Here is a 22,514-nt window from a genome sequence, read left to right on the forward strand (position 1 = left end):
TGTGATTTAGAACTGAGGCTTCATGCTGAAAATCCTCTTTAAAAAAAAAAAAAGCAGCAGTACATGTGCACTAAATTTAGGCACCATTGCATCTCTCAACTCGAACTACTGTTTACAGTTCTGCACCAAAGAGTTGGAAACAATGCTATTGGAGAGTTCAAACTTCATAAACAAAAGATTCTCTGTGTTTGTGTATATAACATCTTTTCTTAATTCAGGGCAATATCCCAACACCAAGAGATTTTGCTATAACACTGTTCTTCCCCAAACAAACTGCATAACCAAGTACAATGGAAACTTCAAAGTAAAATTTGAATGAAGCTTTTAAAATATCTCCCTGAGAAATAAAAATACATATCCACAGAAAAACTTATGCATGGATGTTTACAACAACATCATTCTTAGTTACCAAAAAACATGCAACCCAACTGTCCATTAGCTGATGAATGGATAAACAAAAGGTGTATACAACAGATTACTTAGCAATAAAGTGGAATGAAGTACCATTACATGCTCCAACATGGGTAAACCTCAACAACATTATGCTTAGTGAAAGAAGTCAATTACTAAAGACTACATATTGTAGGATTCTGTTTATATGAAATGTCCAAATAGGTAAACTATAGAGAGAACAGATTAGTTAGTGGTGGCTGTGGGCTGTGGGCATTGTAGGGAACAGGGAATGACTACTAGTGGGGTTTCTTTTGGGGTGATGAAATGTTCTAAAATTAGATTGTGGTGATAGTTATACAACTCTGTAAATATACTAAAATCCATTGAGTTGTTCACTTTAAATGGGTTACTTTTATGATATATAAATGATCTCAATAAAGCTGTTTTTAAAAAGATACATATTAGATTAAATAAAATTACCCCTCTGGAAAAACTCTCCTTGAGCAAACTTAGAAATGATCTATGTATATAAAAGATAATATTTAAATCACAGATTATCTATTTGATGGAATATTATAAAGCCATTAAAAATAATTACAAAAGGCTACGTGCCATAAGGAAAGTGTTTATGATATAGTGCTAAGTTTAAAAAAAACAATACAAAATTGAATGTATTCAGATTACCAATTAAAAGAAAAAAACAGAATACATGGAAATGATGTTTGGATAGTAGAATTATGGTGACTTTTTTTCCTTTAATTTCCAAGCTTTCTGTAAAATTGCCTCAGTGTACTGATAGACACACACGCACACACCTCTATCTTCCTTCAGAAAGTTTGCCTAGTTACAATTTAAATGCAGCTCAGTAGTTGAGTGTCAGCAAGTGAACCAGGCGGTCACGGTTCAATTCCCCATCAGGGCAAATGCCCATGTTGCTAGCTCTATTCCCAGTAGGGGGAGTGCAGTGAGCAGCCGATCAATGATTCTCTCTCATCATTGCTGTTTCTCTCTATCTCTATCTCTTCCCCCTCACGTCCTCTCTGAAATAAATATATATTTAAAAAATAATAAAAAGCAAAATAAGCAAAACCACCTTGTTCTCTTTTTAAGTTCCCATTCTTAAACCTCCACTTCCTTAGTTCATTGAGATCACCTCAGAACAGCCCAAAGAAGGAAGAATGGGATAAACACTCCTCATTCCCAGAAGCCAGTTTCATTTCACTGGCTATTTCAGAAGCCAAACCCTAGTGTAGCCAAAATTTCAGCAAGGAGAGTACACACAGAGCAATTCCACGCCCTGATCTTAAACTTCTGTGGGTGAAAGCAAGTCACTGCAAGGCAGGAGTTTGGACGTGGAAAGACTGGACGTTCCTCCTCCTAAGAAAAGATGGTAAGAAAAGAAGAACTGAGACAGAGCTCCTATTTGTGTTTCTTCTTATGAGATTTTGTGCCCAATCTCCAACTACAGGAGAAAAGAACCCTGAATCATTTCATTTTCACCACAGAAGATCCTCTTCTGAGTAATAAAGAATTGTCAGTTACCTACACTGCCACCTGCAAACCCACTGAGAACCTATTACTGTCATCAGGAATCCCAGGCTAACATTCCCCAAGTCAAGGAAAGGGGCCCTGCCAAAAATAAAAAAAGAAAGAAAAAGTATATATTTATATATGTGTGTGGGAGGTGGTAGTACATTTGAGGTCACAGAGCTATCAGGTAATTTTAAGGATTTACTAACACTGCCAACAGTAACAGGGAACTGCATCTGTTTCTGCTTGAAAAAAAAAAAAAAAAACTTCAATAATATTCTGTTTCTGATTCTTAGCGTATAGCCTTTAGATGTTTCAAGGGTGGCTACTTTCCTTTTTTGAGATGTAAGAGCCAGGGAGAGAGACTACATCCCAGGTAACACCAGAGCCTGTGAAACCCACTTAGTTTTCACTCCAGTTGCATTTTCTGCTGTTGCCATACCAATACCTTCACAGGGACGCCACTGTCCCCCAGCCCTGACAATAGCACAGGTGGATTTTCATGGCTGAAGTGAACCAGTTTGGCGCCACTACAAGGTCTGCCAGCAGAGTGGAGAGGTCCACACTCAGGTAAGAATCAAAGGATGAGAGAACAAACAGAGGAACCCTGCTGCTTCCAAGCCACAGGACTAGAAGTGAAAGGAAAAGGACACCATCACAGAAACACGTGAGCACTAGAAAAAGGAAACACTCACAGGTGCCTGACAGGCTCCGGGGCTAAAACCTAAGATTTGTAAAAGGTTATTCTTTCTCCACCTCTACTTTTTCAGATAAAGGTTTTTACACAGTGACCGGAACTTACCATCACCCTAGGGAACAAAGGCTGTTGCCTTGAATCCAACCCAGGGTGGGAGTGAACAGATCTTGATGCTCAAGGACAGTCACCCCAATGCTCCCCTGAAATTGCTTCACTGGTCTCAGATTCACAGCTGTTAGCAGCTTCAAATACCCATTACAAAACCCCCAGCCCCAACCTCAAATGGCTTCCTTCACCCCCACCAATAGGAAAATAGCCTTCCCACATTACAGGCATTATTTCTCACTGCTTTAGTTTTCAAGTTTCCTGCGATATGGCAAACCTAACTTAAGAATATTAATTTTAAAAACACACACACACATTCCATTAAATGAAATCTCACTACAGTGGAATATGTGGGTGGCCCCAGACTGAAGCCATCTTGAGGATTAGCTGGGGGAGCGTCTCTATCATCACATATGCATTTGTCCCAATGCTTACCCTTAACCCAATTGTCTTAACCCTCACCACTCAAGTCTGCACCAGAGCAATATTTGCTTCCAAAGTTGTTTTTTGTTGTTGTTTTTTAAAGGCACTGGGCTTCTTCTATTATTCGTTTCTTCTCATCTTTCTCCTACTGCTTGATGGAATGCCCCCTAAATAAGACATCCCTAACTGTCCAGGCAGATAGAAAAGGGAAAATGAATACTGCCTGTCAGCTTCAACTGGGGATCACATGTCAGTTCAGGAGCTTAGTAAAATGCTTCATGCATGCAATTACACAACCTGGCCCAATGGGTCTGCTGACATGCAGGTCTCCAAGTAGGCATTTCAGACCTATAAAAGGGCATTACAGCTCTGCTGCTACCTCTTGGTAAATGGGGAACTAGAGGGAAAAGAAGCACATATGCTGTCTGACCTTCCTTCTCTGCCTACAAGCAGCTCTGCTAAAGACATTCTCTGCAGATCACTTGTTTGGGTAAGGAAATGAGTAAAATTATGCGACTCTGTAATTTTTTTAAAAGATATTGTAATTCTCTGACCCCACAAACAGATACCAGTAGTTACCTGGTTGTCAAAAGAGCTAAGGATATGGAAAAAGAGCGCAAGGAAAGATTTAAATCGTAAGGCAAGTTTTCATCTGGGGTATGGAAAAGCATGAAGAAAGTGAAACAATGCTTAGTAGCAATAAACCTAAAGTAAGTTCTTACTTTTAAGAAGCCAAGTGACTTACTACCTTTGGAAGTTGCATATGTGTGTATGGAGGGGGGGGATAGCTATAGGAATTGCTGCCCCCGCAATAGCAAAGCAGGAAATCCCCTGCCAGGAGATGCACCATTGCATAAGAGCACACGTTCAATCACCACGAGATGGAGACCAACCAGGAAACCAGACAAAATGTTAAGGTCTCTTCATCTGCCAGCCTGCATTAATAACATCTTTTTTTGTTTTTGTTTTTTGTTAATAACATCTTACTCTACCTTTCTTCCTCTTCCTTCTGTCAGCCCAAATTCTGGGCTTTGAGAAGGCAAACCTCAGCAAATAAGTTGAACTCCACCATTTGACAGTGAGTTTGCTCTCAGGGTTTAAACACTGCAGAGCAGAGGTTGGGGCAGGCCCGATTCTGAGCACCCATCTCTGTTCCGTCTAGCTGTAGGTGAGGACCTGTATCACATGCCATATCTACTACAGTATCCAAAAAGTCGCAGTGTGTACAGGGAAGTCCTACCTATCAGGCCTCTAGTTCCGTGGTCGGCAAACTGCGGCTGGCGAGCCACATGCGGCTCTTGGGCCCCTTGAGTGTGGCTCTTCCACAAAATACCACGGCCCGGGCGAGTCTATTTTGAAGAAGTGGCGTTAGAAGAAGCTTAAGTTTAAAAAATTTGGCTCTCAAAAGAAATTTCAATCGTTGTACTGTTGATATTTGGCTCTGTTGACTAATGAGTTTGCCGACCACCGCTCTAGTTAATTCATCGGGCAAAAGTTCCTTAAGCAGCAAATGGCCACCAAGGAAAATTAACAACATAAACAAAAATGAAACTGACTTAAAGACTGTGAACTCCATGAGGGTTCTGTCTTATTTATTCCAGTATCCCCAATACCTAGCACAGTGCCTGACATACATTCTGTACCACATAAATACCTGTGAGTACTGAATGGAAGAATAAACGAACAAATGAATGCTGTGCAAACATACCTTGGAGAAAAAGTTAAGGGTGCTCAGGATTTGAAAAATGGCCTGAAGAAGTAGTGCTTTAGAAAAGACTATGACTCTGATTTTACCAGAAAGTAAGCAAACTAGAAACTAACAGTAAAATCCAGAAGTTACAGTGTGGGCTCCACCACCAAGCTATCTTTGTGACCTTGGTCAAGTTATTTGTTTTGCTTTGGTCTCAACTGAAAAATAAATGGGAATAATACCAATACCTACCAAAAAAGTTTGTTGTTTATTTAAATGAGATCAAGAGAGTAAAGTTCTTGGCACAAGGCTTGATACATACTAAGTCCTCAAGGACGTTCCCCTATTACTGCTATTATTGTTGCTTTACTGAATACTTCCTTTACTGAGGGGGAAGTAGAGAGCCCCTCCCAAACTCTGAACATTTTCACTTCTGTTTGAATATGCCTCTAGCTAAAAATGCAAAGCCCATACATTCAGAACTCAATGCCAAGCACATGTCTCTACTAGCCTCCACTAGATGGTGAGAATTTAGGTGTGGAATTCCCAAAACAGAAAGGGTGTGTGTATACATCATTCATACATACATTCTAAACCAGAGGAATGAAAAGAGCAAGAAATGAATTAACCACTGTGAAAGATGGAAAGACCCACTTTCCCACCTCTGTAGATCTAGAAAGGGAGTAAATACCTACAGTTTAATTGAACTGAGGAGGAGTTTTATTGCACCTCTGTACAAAGCACACACAAGCCCAGTTACCAAGAGCAACAAAGCCCAATGAGTCGCCTGCCACGGAGAGAACATTCTGTGGAAACAACAGCATTAGGCCTCTTTGCCAAAACATGAACTTCCCTGGAACCAGCCAAGGACCTGGTTCTGACGCCTCTTTTCTCCTGGGTCTTACGGTCCCCCAAACCGCCTCCCCCTCCTCATCTCCTTACAGGTAACCTTTTCCACTTTCAGCAACCTCACAGCCACAATCCTACTGGAGGGTCAGACCTACACGAGTAAAAAAAAAAATTTTTTTTTAAGTCTACATATATAAACAGGAAATGGTTTCGGTGAGTCTCAACCGGGATAATAAGAGAAGTTTTTGAGATTAAAGACCAGAAGGGGCGCCGGGGCTGCAGAAAACTCCCGGGCTCACACGAACTCCCAGGTTTGCTGAGCAAACCCCACTGTCGCTAAGCAAACCCTGCCCCCGTGCGGGACGCACAGCCAGAGTCGGCTGGCGGGGAAAATAATAATAGTAATAAAAGAAAGAGGGCCTCAGCCTACCCCCTTTCCAGCGATGCGCCCACTGTGGTCTCCACCCTGAACTCCCCGGCAGCGAGCGCGACCCCGCACGCCGGGCGAGGCCAGGGCGGCGTGCCCCGACCCCCGCCACTAAGCTTCCCGGCTGCAAAACGGCCGACTGGTCCTCCTCGAGGCCTCGGCACAGCCTCCCCGGCCGCCCTCCCGGCCCCGGGCCCGGCTGGCCCACGCCGGGTGACAGCGAGACAGCAGAGAGCAGCTGACGCCGGCGGCCGGCCGCGGTTCCCCGGCGTTCCTCCCGGACGGTGCGCGCCCACTCCGAGCCCCTGACAGCCAGCCGGGCGCGCCAGTGACACAATGCCGGACCCCGCCGCTCCCCGGTCACGGTGACAACTTACCCCGGGAACGGCGCGGCGACCTCCGGGAGGGGGGCGCTCGCAGCTTCCGCGGCGCCGGGATCCGCTCCGCCGCCTGCGCGCGCCCGTAGCCCTCTCGGGTGTAGGCGAGGCCCCGCGTGCCCCGCGTGCCCTTGTCTGGCTGCAGCTGGCCGGCGCTGCGGGAGGAGGCGGCGGGAGGCAGGGCGCAGGCTGTTGCCGGCTGAGGAGAAAAAAAGAAAATAGAACGCGGCGGCGGCGGCGGCAGCTCCGCGTCACTAGCCCAGCTGTACGGCGCGGGCGGGGGAGGCCCGGGGAGGGAGGAGGGGAAGGGGAGGGGAAAGGGGCGGGGCCACGCGCGCACGCAACAAGCGCCGGCGTCGCGCCGCTGCGACCGCCCTACTGGGAGGCTCAGGCGTTCGACGGCTGCCAGCACGCACGCGCTGCGGCGGGCCACACGCCCCAGGAAGGTGAGCCGGAGTGGGGGGTGGGAGAGCCTTAAAGGGACCGTCACCTCGACTGCGCTGGAGTGGATGGGGCAGTGGTTCAAGCTCGGAATGTGTGGTGTTTGCAGTTCGTCCTCCAGCTCTTTTACTATTATTATTTACATTTTTTGTATATTATTTGGATTATTGGATTACTAATATTTGCAAAGAACTGGTTTGCTCTCAGGTACTCAAAGCACTTTCTTGCTTGTTGCCTTATTAGCTTTTATTTATTTTTTTTTATTTTTTTATTTTTTACATTTTTATTGATTTCAGAGAGGAAAGGAGAGAGAGAGAGAGAGAAACATCCATGAGGAGAGAGAATCATGGACCGGCTGCCTCTGCACGCCCCCTACTGGTTGGGGATTGAGCCCGCAACCCGGGCATGTGCCCTTGACCGGGAATCGAACCCGGGACCCCACAGTCCACAGGCCGACGCTCTATCCACTAAGCCACACCGGCCAGGGCAGCCTTATTAGCTTTTAAATCACTCGCCAAACCTATGACCAAGGCAGGTCATTATCTCCCTATTAAGCAGTACTTCCCAAACTTTGGCGCATACGTAGCCTGCCAACGTCAAAATTGCTCCGAGGGGTGGAGTGGGTGTAAAAATACAGATTTGGGGGCCTCACCTCCAACCTTTCCGATTCTGTAAAGCTAGGGTCAGATTCAGGGATCTATTTTAATGAGCACTCCGAAGTGATTCCTCAGCACGCTAAAAGCACACCACGAAGCTCAAGGCTGAGAAAACTGAAGCTCAGAGTGAGGACAGGCCGAGGCGGGGCTAGCACCCCGCCGCACTGCTAGCTATTTCCTGAGGCTATTTTCCAGCACATTGCTATATGAGGCGTTTGTGCACTGTGGCTACAAAAGTTATTGGTGATCGCATTTCGGTCCTAAGAGATAAATACTCCGCTGATGTGTTTACAGGGCTTGTGGCTCCTCATGGCGATGATTGTGACTTTTTATCTTTGTGCCCCAGGGCCTTGTACAGTGCCTGTCTCAGGGGTGCTCTTAAATGTTGAGGCGCTCTTACTTGAGAATCAGTGCCTGCGTCTGCACTTGGACAGACTTCCGTCTTTGCTGCAGCTTGTAGAGAAGTCAATCATCCCAGTTTGCCTGGGGCTAAGGGATTTCAAGGAACTAAGACTTCCAGTTCTAATATTAGGACAGTCGTGGGCAAATCGAGATAAGTTGGTCACTCGTGTGGTATGTCAGAAGGCACAGTATTCCTTCTCTCTTCCAAGAAATCTAACAGGTAGCTTGTGCCTGTACCACTCAGAGGGCAGGAAAGAGGAGCCTGGCTCCCTGAAAGTGCAAGAGAGAAAAGGTTCAGAATTAGTATATTGTATCTCTGTTGCTATCACCTGTATATATAAAAGGCTAACATGCTAAGTGTCCGACTGTCTGGGTAATGACTTCACGGAGCAACGCCCGGCTTCCTCTCCCTAGCGAGGACTAGCCTCCTTGCAGTTTCTTCAGCCCAGGAACACGACTTGCTTTATGGCCAGGTGCAAACATTTCACACTATAACCAAATGTCTGTGAAGCGTTTTCCCGTGCCTTATCTCATTTGATCCTCACAGAAGACCTGGAGTAGGTAGATAGGAGACTCAGAGGAATCCTATTTTCTTTTCATTAGCCAGAAAACAGAGATTTAGAAAGCTTAGAAACTTGACCCGACTGAAAAGAAGTAAGAAATGGTGGACCTTGAAAATGACTTCAGGTTTTCTCACTGCACAGATTATAGTCAAACACTGCTGCAGTTAAATATTTTACCCTTTGTTCCCCCTGCGTGATCTACAATAATAATCTGCTTCGTGTTGATATTTACTGCTGTGTTGCTGACAATTACCTGAAAGAGAAGTTAGAGTGCTTCACTGGGCTGGAAAAAGTTTAGCTAAATCAGAAAGCAGGTCTAATTAAGCAAGTTTATTCTATATATATAAAAGGCTAAGTTGACTAGCACATGCGCGATACATATAAAGCTCTCGCTGGTGCCAATCACACGCATGTGTTTCCATCTGTCATTGTTGATCATGAATTTGGTTGACACTTCTATTATAGAGAAAGGGTGAATAGCGGTATTAAAATATTTCTTCTAATTAATTTCCTTTCAATGTGCACAAATTCGTGCACCGGGCCACTAGTTACTTATAACAACAGGAATGACAGCATATATTATTGAGCACCTACTGTGTGCCGTGCACTAGGTAGGGACTTTTATACATATAACCACTGTCAAACAAACTCAAAAAGATTCTGGAGGCTTTGCCTAGAAATAAATTATAAAGGTCATAGGGTTTGTAAACCTGAAACACAATTAGGCCATATCCAGAGTGTTCAGAAGAAGAAAGAAAAGCTAAGAGTTCTTATAGTAAAAAGTACATTTTTAAGGAGCAGCAGTTATGAATTCTTAGACTGTGGATTGTTCTGAGATGGTAACCCTCTAGATCAGCGGTCACCAACCTTTCGGACCTCATGGACCACCAGTGGTCCGTGGACCACGGGTTGGTGACCACTGCTCTAGATGACCTGTGGTCTGAATACCTGCACATTTCTTACTTACTCCTTCAGGAGATCCATCAGAGGGTTATTTTAAAGTTTGATATATATCCAGGCATTGATGCAGGACTAGAAAGTTCAAAAGTTTAAGTTCCCAAGCTAGTTAAAACAAGAATAGAATTGTTTCCTTATGCCTCAACCTACCTGATTTTAGTATTTAACAGCTTGACTATAGTGACTCCATTTTATCTCTTCACTTTATTATTCACAGTTGATTTCGACAACCCTCCAAGTAAAGTATCACTAACACCATTTTACACATGAAGAAACAGGCTCAGAGAAATTTTTATAACATCAAAAACTGCATAGCATGTATGTGAAAGGTTTGCGACGCAGGAAACAAGACACAGAGTCCAGGCCATGGAAAAGGGGGGAGGTTTTAATCTTGCGCTCCCGGGCGAAACTCACTGGTCCAAGAGTGGGCCAGGGGAGTTCGCGCCAAAACAGGGGCTTAGGTACTTCCTTTATACAGCCGTTTGGTGAGGGGAGGGTGGAGAGCATGAGAGATGTGGAATTCCTGCCTCGGGCAGGGGTTTGGGAAGGCTAGCAAGGTTCTGGGAAGGGGCCAGTTATCTGCCAGTTATCTTCGTCACCATCTACCTTGCGGGTGCTTGCATGGCTGTGGTCTTTCCCCCATGCCTCGGCCTAACACAGTCCATATAAGGTGCTCAGGAATGTCCGGCTGCAGGTGGAGTTTATGTCATACTCTGTCCATCAGTTGGGGGAAGGGAGGATCTATCAGTATGTTGTTGTAAAACCAGAATTCATTCTTGTTTGTTCCAAAAGTCACACGTTTTTCAAATACCCCCAATAAAAATAGCAAATAATGACCTAAATTATCATTACATGTCTCTTGATCTTTTAAAAAGTTGTGTCTGGCACACCAGCTCATTTTATCTGCACAACATCCCCATAAAATTAGACATTACTATTCCCCAGTTTTAAGTATAAGGAAGCTGAGGTACCAAGCAGATGACTGGCTTGTCTGACCTCAGACAGGAGTTAGCATGGTATTTCCCTTGTTTTGATTCACGATTCCTTAGGGCAGCCATCAAAGCCACAAGGAAGTAAACAAATAAACCTGCCTGACCCCAGGAGAGGTGGAAGTATTCAAGCCATGTCACCTCAGAAAGTCAGAGTCCGTGACGAGTGGACCAGCAGGGCTGAGCCAGCACAACTGAGAGGTGGTTACCACTCCTCAGAGGAAGATCCTGAGCTCAGCCAGGTGTCTGAATACCTGGGCCTGAGCCATCATCTGGGACACCTCTCCTCTGACATGTCAGGAATCCAATGAGAGCCAGGTTTGGTGACCCAGTCCTTGTTGGCCACCGTTCTGAGAAGGCTTGGCAGAGCTCGAGCTCCAAGCAGGGCTGCCCAGAACAGGGACTATGATTCCCTGCACACCCCAGTTCTGAGCCCAGCCCTGGAAAATGTGCAACTGACAATGCCCAGTCAGTCAGCAGGTATGTGTAAGAGGGTGATCCAGCCCCTCCTGCTTTTTTCTGAAGTCTAGTGACAAGTCTAGTGACATTTTTATCTCTGACACAGACCAGGTAAGCTGAGCAAAAGTATGAGCCCTATTTTACATTCTAGGATAAGCCAAGGTAGCAAAGAGTGTCTACCTGCTGTGTCTTCATAACTGCCCAGGTCCCCCCTCCACCCTGATTACCTGCTTCTCCTCCCTGCCTTTGCCCAGGGAGGCAGCCAGCAGTTCACGCAACAACATGGATGAATCTCACAATACGATTTTTACTGAAAGAAGCCAAATGCACAAAAAGCATACACTATGTGATTCCATATATATAAGGTTCAAACACATAGACAGAATTAATGTAAGGCGTTAGAAGTGGTAAAACGGATGGTAGTTACCTTTATGGGGGATTGTGACTGGAAGAGCATATGAGGGGACTTCCAGGTGCTGAGAATGCTCTGTTTCTTGATCCGAGTGCTGGTTACACAGGGGTGTGTTCACTTTGCAAAAGTTCATAGAGGTTAATACTTATGACTCACTTTTTAAAGTATGTAGTTATTCAGTAAAGAGTTTACTTTTTAAAAAAATTAATCGATCCAATGCTTGCCCCTAAAATCAACATGACTTTGGCAACTCTTAAGTGCAGATGGATGTAGGTTTGTGGTTTTAGTGACTTGGAAGCCTTGAGCAATGTTGCTGCCTATTGTGTGATTTTTCTGAAAGGGTGAGCTCTTGCGAAAGTGCTGAAAAATACTGCACATTCTTCCTGTAATTTACATGATACTCGTATTTCTGATAATTATAAGCAGGTTTTTTCCTTCTACATAAACATCCAGGGGGGCAAGAGTCTGTGGAGCACATGATGGTTCCTTGCTGTGTGGGGCTGTCCTGTCTGTTGCAGGCCAACCAGCGCCCCTCCCCACAACAACACTTTCACTGAGATGGGGATGATGGCCATATCTACCTTGTAAGACTGACTGTAAACATTAAATGGCCCTGGCTGGGTATGGCGTTCCCATACGCCAAGAGTTCAGGGTCAATCCCTGGTCAGGGCACATACAAGAATCAACCAATGAATGCATAAAGTAGAACAACAAACCTCTCCCCCCCCCCACCCCCCTTCCTTCCTTTCTCTCTCTAAAATTAATAAATAAATAAAAAAGATTAAATGAGTTCATTTCAATAAAGTGCTTGGAACAGAGCCTGGCACACACAATGAGCACAAAATAGATGCCTGATATTATTTTTATCACCCTGACACCCCACCCACTAAATGCCAATGGTGCCTTCAGTCAGCAACCAAAAACAACCCTGCAAGTGTCCAAACAACCCTACAGGGTGACACTGCCTCATACAAACCATGGCTTTAAACCCACTGGTTAACCAGAGCTTACAACAAGTAGCAGAAAAATAAACTCATTCATTCACCCATTCGTTTATTCAGTCACCAGGTATGTGCTGAGGACTGCTTTGTTCCAGGACCCACCAGGTTGAGTGGGGAGACAGAGACGTCCACAAATAATGACAACACAACATGGTAAGTGTTTACCCAGCCCAGCAGCAGCAAATTGTCTATGGAAGGCCCTTGCCTCCTGCAGAGAGGTTTGGTCTGCCTTGTGGTTTGTTTAATTTTTCATTGCCAGTATTTGAAAATCAGAAGATTTCACATTAAAAACACAAACTTTCTGCTTCTCTTTTAAAAATCCAAAGATTTGTAAGCACTGGGCCTGCATTTGTTTATAGGGTCAGGAACCCAGTATTTGCCGTAATTCTCACCTGACCATTTCCTTTCCGTCCCATGAAGACCCCGGAACTTGGGGACACGGTCACAGATCTGTCTGCTGTTGTTATCAGGGCCCCGAGGAAAACTGAAAGCTTCCAGGAGGGGCAGACAAGTGAGTCCTGAAGGCTCAGCCAGAGGCAGTTGAGTGGGAAAGGTCATTGTGAAGGAAGTGGCAAGCTCAGAGGCTGTGCCCTGAAAACAGTGGCATGCTGGAGGACCAGTCCCTAGTGTGCGGAGGCACAGCACAGAGTCCTCAAGCCCAGTACACCAGAGGGAGGCCTGGGGCCAGCTGGGAGCGGGCCAGAGCTTTGACATTCCCAGGTCTGCTGTCTTTTCTCTGCATACTTGCTTGACAGAGGTACAAGTTCAACACCAGAGAGTGCCAGGACTGAAGTGCTGTCAGAGAGTACTCACAGTCGTCTTGCGCCTGGACCTGCCTGTCACATGCCTCTGGTGGGGGTGGGAGGAAGGGGTGCTTGAGAGATGAGCAAGAAGCATGAGGAAAGTGTCAGGAACAGTGGAGTCCTTGGAGACCCTGGAGGGCTGGCATGACTGAAGAGGCAGAGAAGGGCTCCCTCCCACATCTGAAATATACCATTGAGATTCACATTCCCTAGCTCAGTGCTTCTCAAACTTTCAATGTGCACGTCAATCACCTCGGAATCTTGTTAAAATGCAGATTCTGATTTAGAGGGTCCAGGATGGAGACTGAGAGTCTGCATTTCAAACAACCCTCCAGTGATGCTGCTCTGCTAGCCCAAAACCACAGTGAAGACTCAGGATCAAGTTTTCTCAACTGCAGCACTATTGGTATTTTGGACTAGATAATTCCTTGTAGTGGGACTGTCCTGTGTATTGTAGGATGTTTAGCAACATCCTTGGCCTCTACCCACTAGATGCCAGTAGCAGCACCCTAGTTGTGACAACAAAGAAGGTCTCCAGATGGTGCCACATGTCTCCTGAGGGAGGGACACAATTGCCCTCAGTTGAGAACTACTGCTTTGGAGTCCAGAGGAATTCCAAATATAAGAGTTTATATGTCTATGCACTTTGCTAGGAACTAGAGAGCCTTCAAGGAACTGAGGCAGGGCAGAGAACATGATGTGTGGGGCTCAGTGCAAAATAAAAATCCCTTGTTCAAAGAGTAGGAAAAAGTGCTGCTCTAAGTACTAGAATATAAAGCTTTTGCCATTAGAAATATTTTATTACTTACTAGAGGCCTAGTGCATGAAATTAGTGCACTGGGAGAGGGGCCCTCAGCCTGGCCTGCGCCCTCTCGCAGTCCGGGACCCCTCAGGGGATGTCTGACTGCCGGCTTAGCCTGGGATCGGGCCTAAGCCGGCAGTCAGACATCCCTCTCACAGTCCGGGGCTCTTGCAGTCCTGGACCCTTCGCTCCTTACCACCCACCTGCAGTGGAGGCAGGAGAAGCTCCCACCACCGCCGCTGCGCTCGCCAGCCTTGAGCCCAGCTTCTGGATGAGCGGTGCTCCCCCTGTGGGAGTGCACTGACCACCAAGGGGCAGCTCCTGCGTTGAGCATCTGTCCCCTGGTGGTCAGTGCGCAACATAGCGACCGGTTGTTCTGCAGTTCGGTCGATTTGCATATTAGCCTTTTATTATATAGGATAATTTACTGACAAAGTTTGCTGCTTGCAGGCCAGTAATTCATGTCCACAAGCTCAGCCCAAGAGTTACTTGTACAGACATTGCAAGGATGGGCTTCAGGGGCACAAGTGGTCCTCCCTCCCAGGGTCCTAATGCTGCCTTCCTGTAGAGCCCCTCCACTCTCCTGTGATTGCTGCTGCTGTTGCCACTGCCACCACTGTCGCTGCCACCAATCTGAGCCCAGGTCTGGCCCAGACACATTGGGATCCAGGAGAGCCCCAGACTGTCCCAGGCATGCATGTATGTACAGGGCCACCAGGCCCATTGCTCTGTGTTCCTGCTGCCTGCCCCGCCATGTGCCTTAACTCATGCATGTTCCATTGACCCACTGTATTTCTCTTACAAAGCACTTACCTATCTCAAAATTAAAATTATTAAGAATTTCAAGATGATGACAGAACAAGAACATTAAACCAGGCAGAGTCCTTCTGAGCATGGGAACTTGTACAGCCATACAGATGGCACACACGGAAGCCTGCCTTGCACTGGGTAGCAATAGGCAGTGCATGAGATGGGCCTTCATAAAGAATCTGTAGGCTCTCAGAGGCAGCTGGAGGGCATATGGAAACGGGAGCAGAAGACTCCAAGGGTAAACGTGGCATTGATTTTAGAATCAACACAGAGGCATCCCCTGCACAGCTCCTTGGGGCAGGCCGCTCTGCATCCTGGCGGGGACAGGAGTCCCTGGGAAAAAGAAGTTCCATGGGGACTGCTGGTTCCCACAGTTACTTAGGGAGTGACTCTCCTGTGTCAGTCACCTGCAGGGTCACCTCTAACTCCCTATCACCTCAAACTCCCTGCACTGTGTTTGCTGCTCTCACACCAGTTCCTCTTTCTGACTTGACTCCAGCTTTTTCTCTCCTCTTCCTTCTCTGTCCTGCCCCCTGTACAAATTTGTCTGGGGGCAGACCCAGGTCTTCCTTGGTGGTAAGAAATACTTCCAGAGAAAGATTAATTTCAGGGGAGCTAGAAAGATGAAAACCTTCTCCCAAAGGCCAAGAACCAATAGGAAAAAAAAAAAAATGACAAAGGGAAACTGGCCTGAAAATACAAATACCTTTTAAAGCCTTCAGTGAAATCCAAACCTCCAGCCTCTCAACAGCTTGCAGGGAGTGCCGCAGCCTCGCGGCCTCGGCTTCTGAAGTAATGGCCCCAGAACAAGCCTGGGGTTTGGGCTGAGATGAACAATGACAGCAGAGAGAAATGTGCTCGCTGATGGAACATCCCAGCCCCAGACGCACTGGCAGGGATGACTTTGGGGCCGTGGCTTCTTGGGCGGGGGGCTGAGGGGGGTGGTTCTAATAAATCATGTGTGCACAAGGTCTCAGTAAAAAAGCATGTCCACATTCACAACAGCCCTGTGAGGCAGGAATCATTAGCCTGCTTTCACGATGGGAAATGGGGGCTCAGAAAAGTCAAGTAACCAGCTCAAAGTCACCCAGCCAGTAAGTGTCAGAGCCAGGATTCAAACCCGGGTTGGCCTGACTCCAAATCCAATATTCTTTTCCACTCTCAGCAAAGTGCATCCTTCACCAGGTCTTCTCAGGCCTCCCGGCCTCCCCTTTTTGCTCTCTTCTTTGCCCTGACTGCGCTCCCCTAACGGGCAGTGGTGGAAAAAATTTCAAGCATTGTCACATGCCCGTGGAGGGAGATGTCCTCCAGTTGACCTACCTGTCTGGCCCCTCAAATCGCCTCCTCTCCAAGGTAGTAAGATCAGGTCTGTCTCGGTCTCTGGGCTTTGTGTGCAAAAATGTGGTTTATGGATATGGCACCTACATTCTACCATTTCTCAAAGCCAGACTCCTTTGCAAATTTCAGTAATTATGTTGTTCCCATTTTTTAAAATGGGGAGGCTGAGTATAAAGCTAGGAAAGGAGCCCCTAGCCAGTTTGGTTGTGGATAGAGCATCGGCCCCTTGACTGAAGGGTCCCGGGTTCAATGCTGGTGGGGAACGTACCTCAGTTGCAGGCTTGATCCCCAGCCCTGGTGGAGGTGCATGCGGGAGGCAACCAATCGATGTGTCTCTCTCACGTTGATGTTTCTCTGTCTCTCTGTCTCTACCCCTCCCTTCCACTCGCTCTAAAAAAATCAATGGAAAAATATTCTCCGAAGAGGATTAACAACAACAACGAGAAGCTGGGAGAGGAAAGAACATCCATGGAGTACTGTGTGAGAGAGGTGTCAGGGAGGTCTCCAAGGGACACTTGTTCTGTGCCCTTTCTTTCCATCTGAAATGACTCACTGATTCCAGTCTCTTGGCACTGAGCAGGCTCCCCCGGGGACTCCTGACAGCTGACCCTTCCTCGGCCTTTACATCAGGGCCGTGTCTACAGATCTTTGTTCGCCAGTTCTGTGAGCTATCCAAATCCCAGTCCACGCCTGCTGCCCACACAGCTCTCTGAATGCTGGCGACTCACAGGCAACATCTGCTCCAGAGGCTTGCGCTAGCACTTGGAAGGTTTCCCTTCCCAAATCGCTGGCCTGGCACTGCTCCCAGCCCCCGTCAGCCAAGAGCTGCTGCGTTTCTGTGGCTTTTCCAGCAATGGCTTTGTATGGTCTGGGGAGCGGCTTTGATCTCCACGGAGCTGGCGCTGGAAGGGCCGGGGATGGAGGAAGAAGGCCCAAAGATGAGAAGGAGGCCTGCACACACTTGCTCAGGCTCCAGGCCTTCCACCCAGGACTTGAAGGCTGTGTACAACCCCGAGGGAACCGACAGATGTGACTTACACGTTTAAAATTCAATTTTGATACCAACCCTCAGGCAGAAATAGTTGTCAGTTCTAGTGATATATTGTGGGGTTTGGAGTTAAAAGGGATGTCTGTAAGTGCACCTTTTCATCTGGTTATGGGGCACTGGAATATTTTGTGATCACATTAACAAAAACACTCTTTCCGCAGCACTTCTCTCTGGGGTCCCCAGCTACGCAGATTACAGGAAAGTATTGCTCCTTATAATATGCCCAGGAAGAGCACAGGGCTTTTGTAACAAGCGATGGCCTAGATCAGTGGTCGGCAAACTGCGGCTCTCGAGCCACATGCGGCTCTTTGGCCCCTTGAGTGTGGCTCTTCCACAAAATACCATGGCCTGGGCGAGTCTATTTTGAAGAAGTGGCGTTAGAAGAAGTTTAAGTTTAAAAAATTTGGCTCTCAAAAGAAATTTCAATCGTTGTACTGTTGATATTTGGCTCTGTTGACTAATGAGTTTGCCGACCACTGGCCTAGATGCTCAAAAACAACTAATAGTTTGACAGAGGTCACAGCAATTTTGCAGAGGAAAGCCGAGTATGCTTAATTAACAATCCAATGACTTGCAACAAACGATTTAACGAACTCAGGGGCCCAAGATCCCCATGGTCTCTGGCCTCAGAGCCCTGCCGCAAATCCTCCAGACCCCTCTACCCAGTTCCAGCCCCCAGACCCCTCTACCCAGTTCCAGCCCCCACACTCCTATACCCAGTTCCAGACCCCAGAGCCCTCCTGCTCTTTCCCAGTGGGTCCTCTGTAGCCTTTTAGAAGCACTAAGTGTTCACTTTGGAAAACCATCCTAAGATTTCTCAGGCTTTGCCCCACCATGCGCTGTCCTATAGCCTGCCTGTGCCCAGCACTCTAACCCTAGCCCTCTAGATGTCTAGTCCATCCAGGGCCCCTCAGAGCCAAGGCTCTCAGCACTGTCCCTCTGTCCCCAACGTGCGCGCGCGCACACACACGCACATACACACACACACACACTCCATCCCATCCCAAGCCTTGGAGGACTGGCTCTCCCAGGACCTGTAGGGTTCAGGAATAGGACTGGGTGAAAGCCCATCACCACGGACTGGCCATTTTTTGCACATTCTCCAGGGAGCCAAGGACCCCCCTGGGTTCTTATACCCACACCTAGAGGCCTTATCCCTCTCTCCCTGAAACTGACATTATAGGTTAGAAAACTGAGCAGCAATAAGACTCCAGAGTGCTTCTTTTCCATGGCAAGGGCTCAAGCTCTAATGGAAGCCGAGGGATTGCTAGCTCACTCCTTCCTGTTGGGCATGTCCTTAACATCATCAGAACATCTCCATGAGTACCACATCTCTTTGTGTGTGCTCTTATGGGCTTTTATGACACTTATAAGTCTTCAGGCAATTTACTAGACCATTGCTTGTGTTAGTACCACCTTTAACAGAGATGTAGCTACTGTGGCTTTAACATACTCAAGGTAGCTGCCATAGCTCCAGCCATCACATCCACACTCAGGCAGTAAGAAGAAAATAGGGTGATTTCCTGGAAGCCCCACCCAACCACTTCCAATTACATCTTATTGGCCACTCTTATTTGCTAAGGAGTGGACTATTTTAGCTGGGCACGTTTCTAGTCCCAATAAAATTAATCAGGGTTCTGTGTTAAGCAGGATATTGGGTAAGCAATTAGCAATCTCCGCCCTCCTACTTTTTATACCTAAGTAAAATAAGGCTCTTCCTCCTTGGAGAGGTAACTCACTCAAGGTCAGTAGCTATAAGTGGTGAAGACAGAGTTGAAATATGAGTTTTCTGACTCCAAAGCAAGTGCAAAGGAAAAAGAGGTCTACAGGAGTCCAACTTGCTATGACGGTGCCCAGAGCCACATTGAAACAATATAGGAGTGCCTGCTTAGATCGAGGTCTGCTCCAGGGAGGTATTTAAGGCAAAGTTATTGTTTTTGTTTGTTTGTTTGATTGATTGATTTCAGAGAGGAAGGGAGAGAGAGAAACAGAAACTTCAATGATGAGAGAGAATCATCTATCAGCTCCCTCCCACACGCCCTACACCGGGAATCGAGCCCACAACCCAGGCATGTGCCCTGACTGGGAATTGAACCATGACCTCCTGGTTCATAAGTGGATGCTCAACCACAGAGTCATGGCCAGCCAGGTGTCAAAGTTTTATAAATATACTTTAAATGCACACGGATAAACTTAATTTGTAAAGAAACCATATGTTGTATATGCCCAACAGTCCAAATGACTACTCATTTATTTCTTACTAGAGGCCCAGTGCACAAAATTCGTGCACGGCGGGGGGGGGGGGGGGGGTGTCCCTCAGCCCATCCTGCACCCTCTCCAATCTGGGACCCCTCGAAGGATGTCCGACTGCCCGGTTAGGCCCGATCCTAATGGGCAGTTGGACATCCCTCTCACAATCCAGGACTGCTGGCTCCAACTGCTCACCTGCCTGCCTTCCTGATTGCCCCTAACCGCTTCTGCCTGCCAGCCTGATCACCCCCTAACCACTCCCCTGCCAGCCTGATTTGATGCCTAACTGCTCCCCTGCCAACCTGTTTGCCCCTAACTGCCCTCCCCTGCAGGCCTGGTCATCCCTAACTGCCCTCCCCTTCAGGTCTGGTCCCCCCCCAACTGCTCTCCCCTGCAGGCCTGGTCACCCCCAACTTCCCTCCTCTGCTGACCTGGTCACCCTTATTGCCCTCCCCTGCAGGCTTGATTGCCCCCAACTGCCCTCCCTTGCAGGCCTGGTCCCTCCCAATTGCCCTCCCCTGCTGGCCATCTTGTGGTAGCCATCTTGTGTCCACATGGGGGCAGGATCTTTGACCACTTAGGGGCAGCCATCTTGTGTGTTGGAATGACAGTCAATTTGCATATTATTATTTTATTAGATAGGATAGAGGCCTGGTGCATGGGTGGGGGCCAGCTGGTTTTCCCTGAAGGGTGTCCTGAATCAGGGTGGGGGTTCCCTTGGGGCATGGGGCGGCCTGGGCGAGGGGCCTGTGGTGGTTTGCCAGACACGCCCCTCAGCAACCCAAGTGGAGGCTCTGGTATCTGGGATTTATTTATCTTCTATAATTGAAACTTTGTAGCCTTGAGTGGAGGCCTGGGCCCACCAGGGTGTTCAGAAAGCTTGGCTTCCTCCATTGCCTGGGAAACCCACGCCTCCTGCTCGCTCCATGGCTGCAGCCATCTTGGTCGGGGTTAATTTGCATACTCACTCCTGATTGGCTGGTGGGCGTGGCTTGTTGGTGTAGTGGAGTGATGGTTAATTTGCATATTACTCTTTTATTAGATAGGATATGGTCCAAAGAGCCTGCTCTTTACCATTATTTATATAACATTATACTTTTATATTACATGTACATGGTATAAAAGTCCCAATGTACCAAAGTGAAAGTAAAACCAGTTTCCCACCAATTTTTCCCAGAGACAACTGCAGTGATGTTTTTGCATATCTTTCCAGAGATAGCCCCTAACTTAGAAATTACCAAATGTAATCAGTGGTTGCCTCTAGATAATGGGATTAAAAGTGATTTATTTTCCTACTTTAGAAAATGTCTGCACATATTCATTTTATTTATGTTTTTTAATGGATTGTTTATCTTCCTATTTTTAAGTTATATGAGTTCCCTATAAATTTTAGAGATTAAGTCCTTATCAGATATAACAATGGCAAATTGCACATATTCATTTCATCAGCAGGGGAAAAAAAATCTGATTTCTTAAAACTCCTTCTCAGAGATCCTAGATTTTTCTGGAGACAGCTTACATGCCTCTCTAAATCTTCTCTACCTAGGAAAATGATTTTTCTAACCTGTTTTCTTCTTCTCTAGGATGTAAGTTCCACAAGAGCAGGATCTTATCTGCCTTCAAACATTGCCTGGAACATGGGTGGAGCTCAATAAATTATCTGTTGATTGAATGAATGGATGAATGAATGAAGTTTGTCAGTCCCGGTAAAGAGCTTTAAATCGTTTCCCAAGCCCATCTCAGCACTTGCTAGCTGTGTGACCTTGAGTATTTTAACCCCTCACCTGGGGGGCACGTGAGAAATAACGCCTACTTCTTGGGATCACCATGAGCAGTAAATAAAAAGTAAGAAATACGTGACCAAGTGAAATATGCCTGGCATATAAATGCTAGCTATGATTGCTTTTATTCTCTCTCTCTGCCCGCATTAATGTCATTCTGACCACCCTGTCTACATACAAGTTGTGGGTAAAACCCTTGAACAGCACAGCATTTGGGACAACACTGCCACTAGAGACGACACCATCTGGCTATAGTCTGAGCCAGAACACACTTTCCTGTCCCACCCACCAAGTGTATCTGGCAGCATTGCCCTGACCTGGCCGCCTGGTCAAGAAAAGGAAATGAAAGGGGTTAATAAGAAGGAAATGAAAGCAGCCTGGCTCCGCTCCTGGCGAGCCTTCTTTTTCTTTTGGAGGCTCACGGGCCATCTGTTGGCTGATTTCACCCAGGGCTGACGTCAAGTTCACTTTCTGCCCTGGGCTGGGCTGGGCACCGGTTGCTCAGCAACGGAACACCTGTGTGCCCTCTTGGTCCCCTGGGCCGCCCCAGACCCTGGCCTCTGCCAAAGCAGGAAGGACAGACTCTGGGTGTTGCTGCTGGATGGCTCTGGTCCGGGGAAGCTAATGGGTCCAGTGACTAGGGAGAGAAGAAAGACTGCCCTGTGGGCCAGAAGGCTGTGCTCAGGATAGAGCCAGCAGCCATTGTGATTCCCCAAAACACGGCCAAGAAGGGCCAGAGACTCTCTGTGTTTGGAATCTTCTTTAAAGACAGTTCCTCCGTATGCATGCATCTCTGAGGAGCAGGCAAGTGCTCCTTGAAAGGGACACATTTCTCAGCTGCCACCTCAGAGCGACTTCCTGGGTGAGAAGGAGGCTCTAGCTCCTGCAGTCAGTTGAGAAGAGGACCAGTGGGGCTGGGCTAGGACATTGGGGAGGTGACCCACAGGCAGAGCTTCGTGACAGGGAGCTCTAGGCGGAGTACCCACGTGGGGCACCCCACGAGTTGGGGAAAGAAGATGAACTGCGGTGGAAGGGTGGAAGGGCTGGCTTCTCCCCATGCTCTTGGTCTGCTAATTCCCATGTTTCCTTTGTATCTTCAAGGTCACTTCCTCAGGGAAGCCCCCCCAGCCCCCAGACTAGGTTAGAGCCCCATCATTCCCTCTCATAGCCCACACTTCTCATTCATAGCCTATCCCTTGTTGCAATATCCACCTGTCTCTCCTTCCACCCCATCCACGGATACCACAGGCTCTGGGACAAGTCTACCACAAAGCTCCAGCACCCAGCCCCGTGCCTGCACACTGAAGGCAC

At 47.2% G+C, this 22,514-nt stretch overlaps 1 protein-coding gene and 1 long non-coding RNA gene across 3 annotated transcripts in view; one reads left to right on the plus strand and one right to left on the minus strand.

The window, feature by feature from the left end:
- Window positions 1–6,760, minus strand: part of SUSD6 (sushi domain containing 6) — a 99,844-nt gene extending 93,084 nt beyond the window's left edge. The window contains exon 1 of one of the 2 annotated variants that reach the window (XM_008138906.3): window positions 6,492–6,759. The gene's annotated coding sequence lies outside the window, so the exon portion shown is untranslated. Of the gene's footprint in view, window positions 1–6,491 lie in introns of both variants that reach the window. The other variant, XM_054715959.1, reaches the window with a different exon arrangement.
- Window positions 6,761–6,875: 115 nt separating this feature from the next.
- LOC129148972 (uncharacterized) lies at window positions 6,876–21,063 on the plus strand. The gene is made up of 3 exons (XR_008555962.1): window positions 6,876–6,937; window positions 12,432–12,524; window positions 21,006–21,063. It is a non-coding gene; the product is annotated as an uncharacterized LOC129148972 (long non-coding RNA).
- Window positions 21,064–22,514: the final 1,451 nt, after the last annotated feature.

Source organism: Eptesicus fuscus, chromosome 5, assembly GCF_027574615.1.
Source record: "Eptesicus fuscus isolate TK198812 chromosome 5, DD_ASM_mEF_20220401, whole genome shotgun sequence".
NCBI classification, from domain to species: Eukaryota; Metazoa; Chordata; class Mammalia; order Chiroptera; family Vespertilionidae; genus Eptesicus; species Eptesicus fuscus.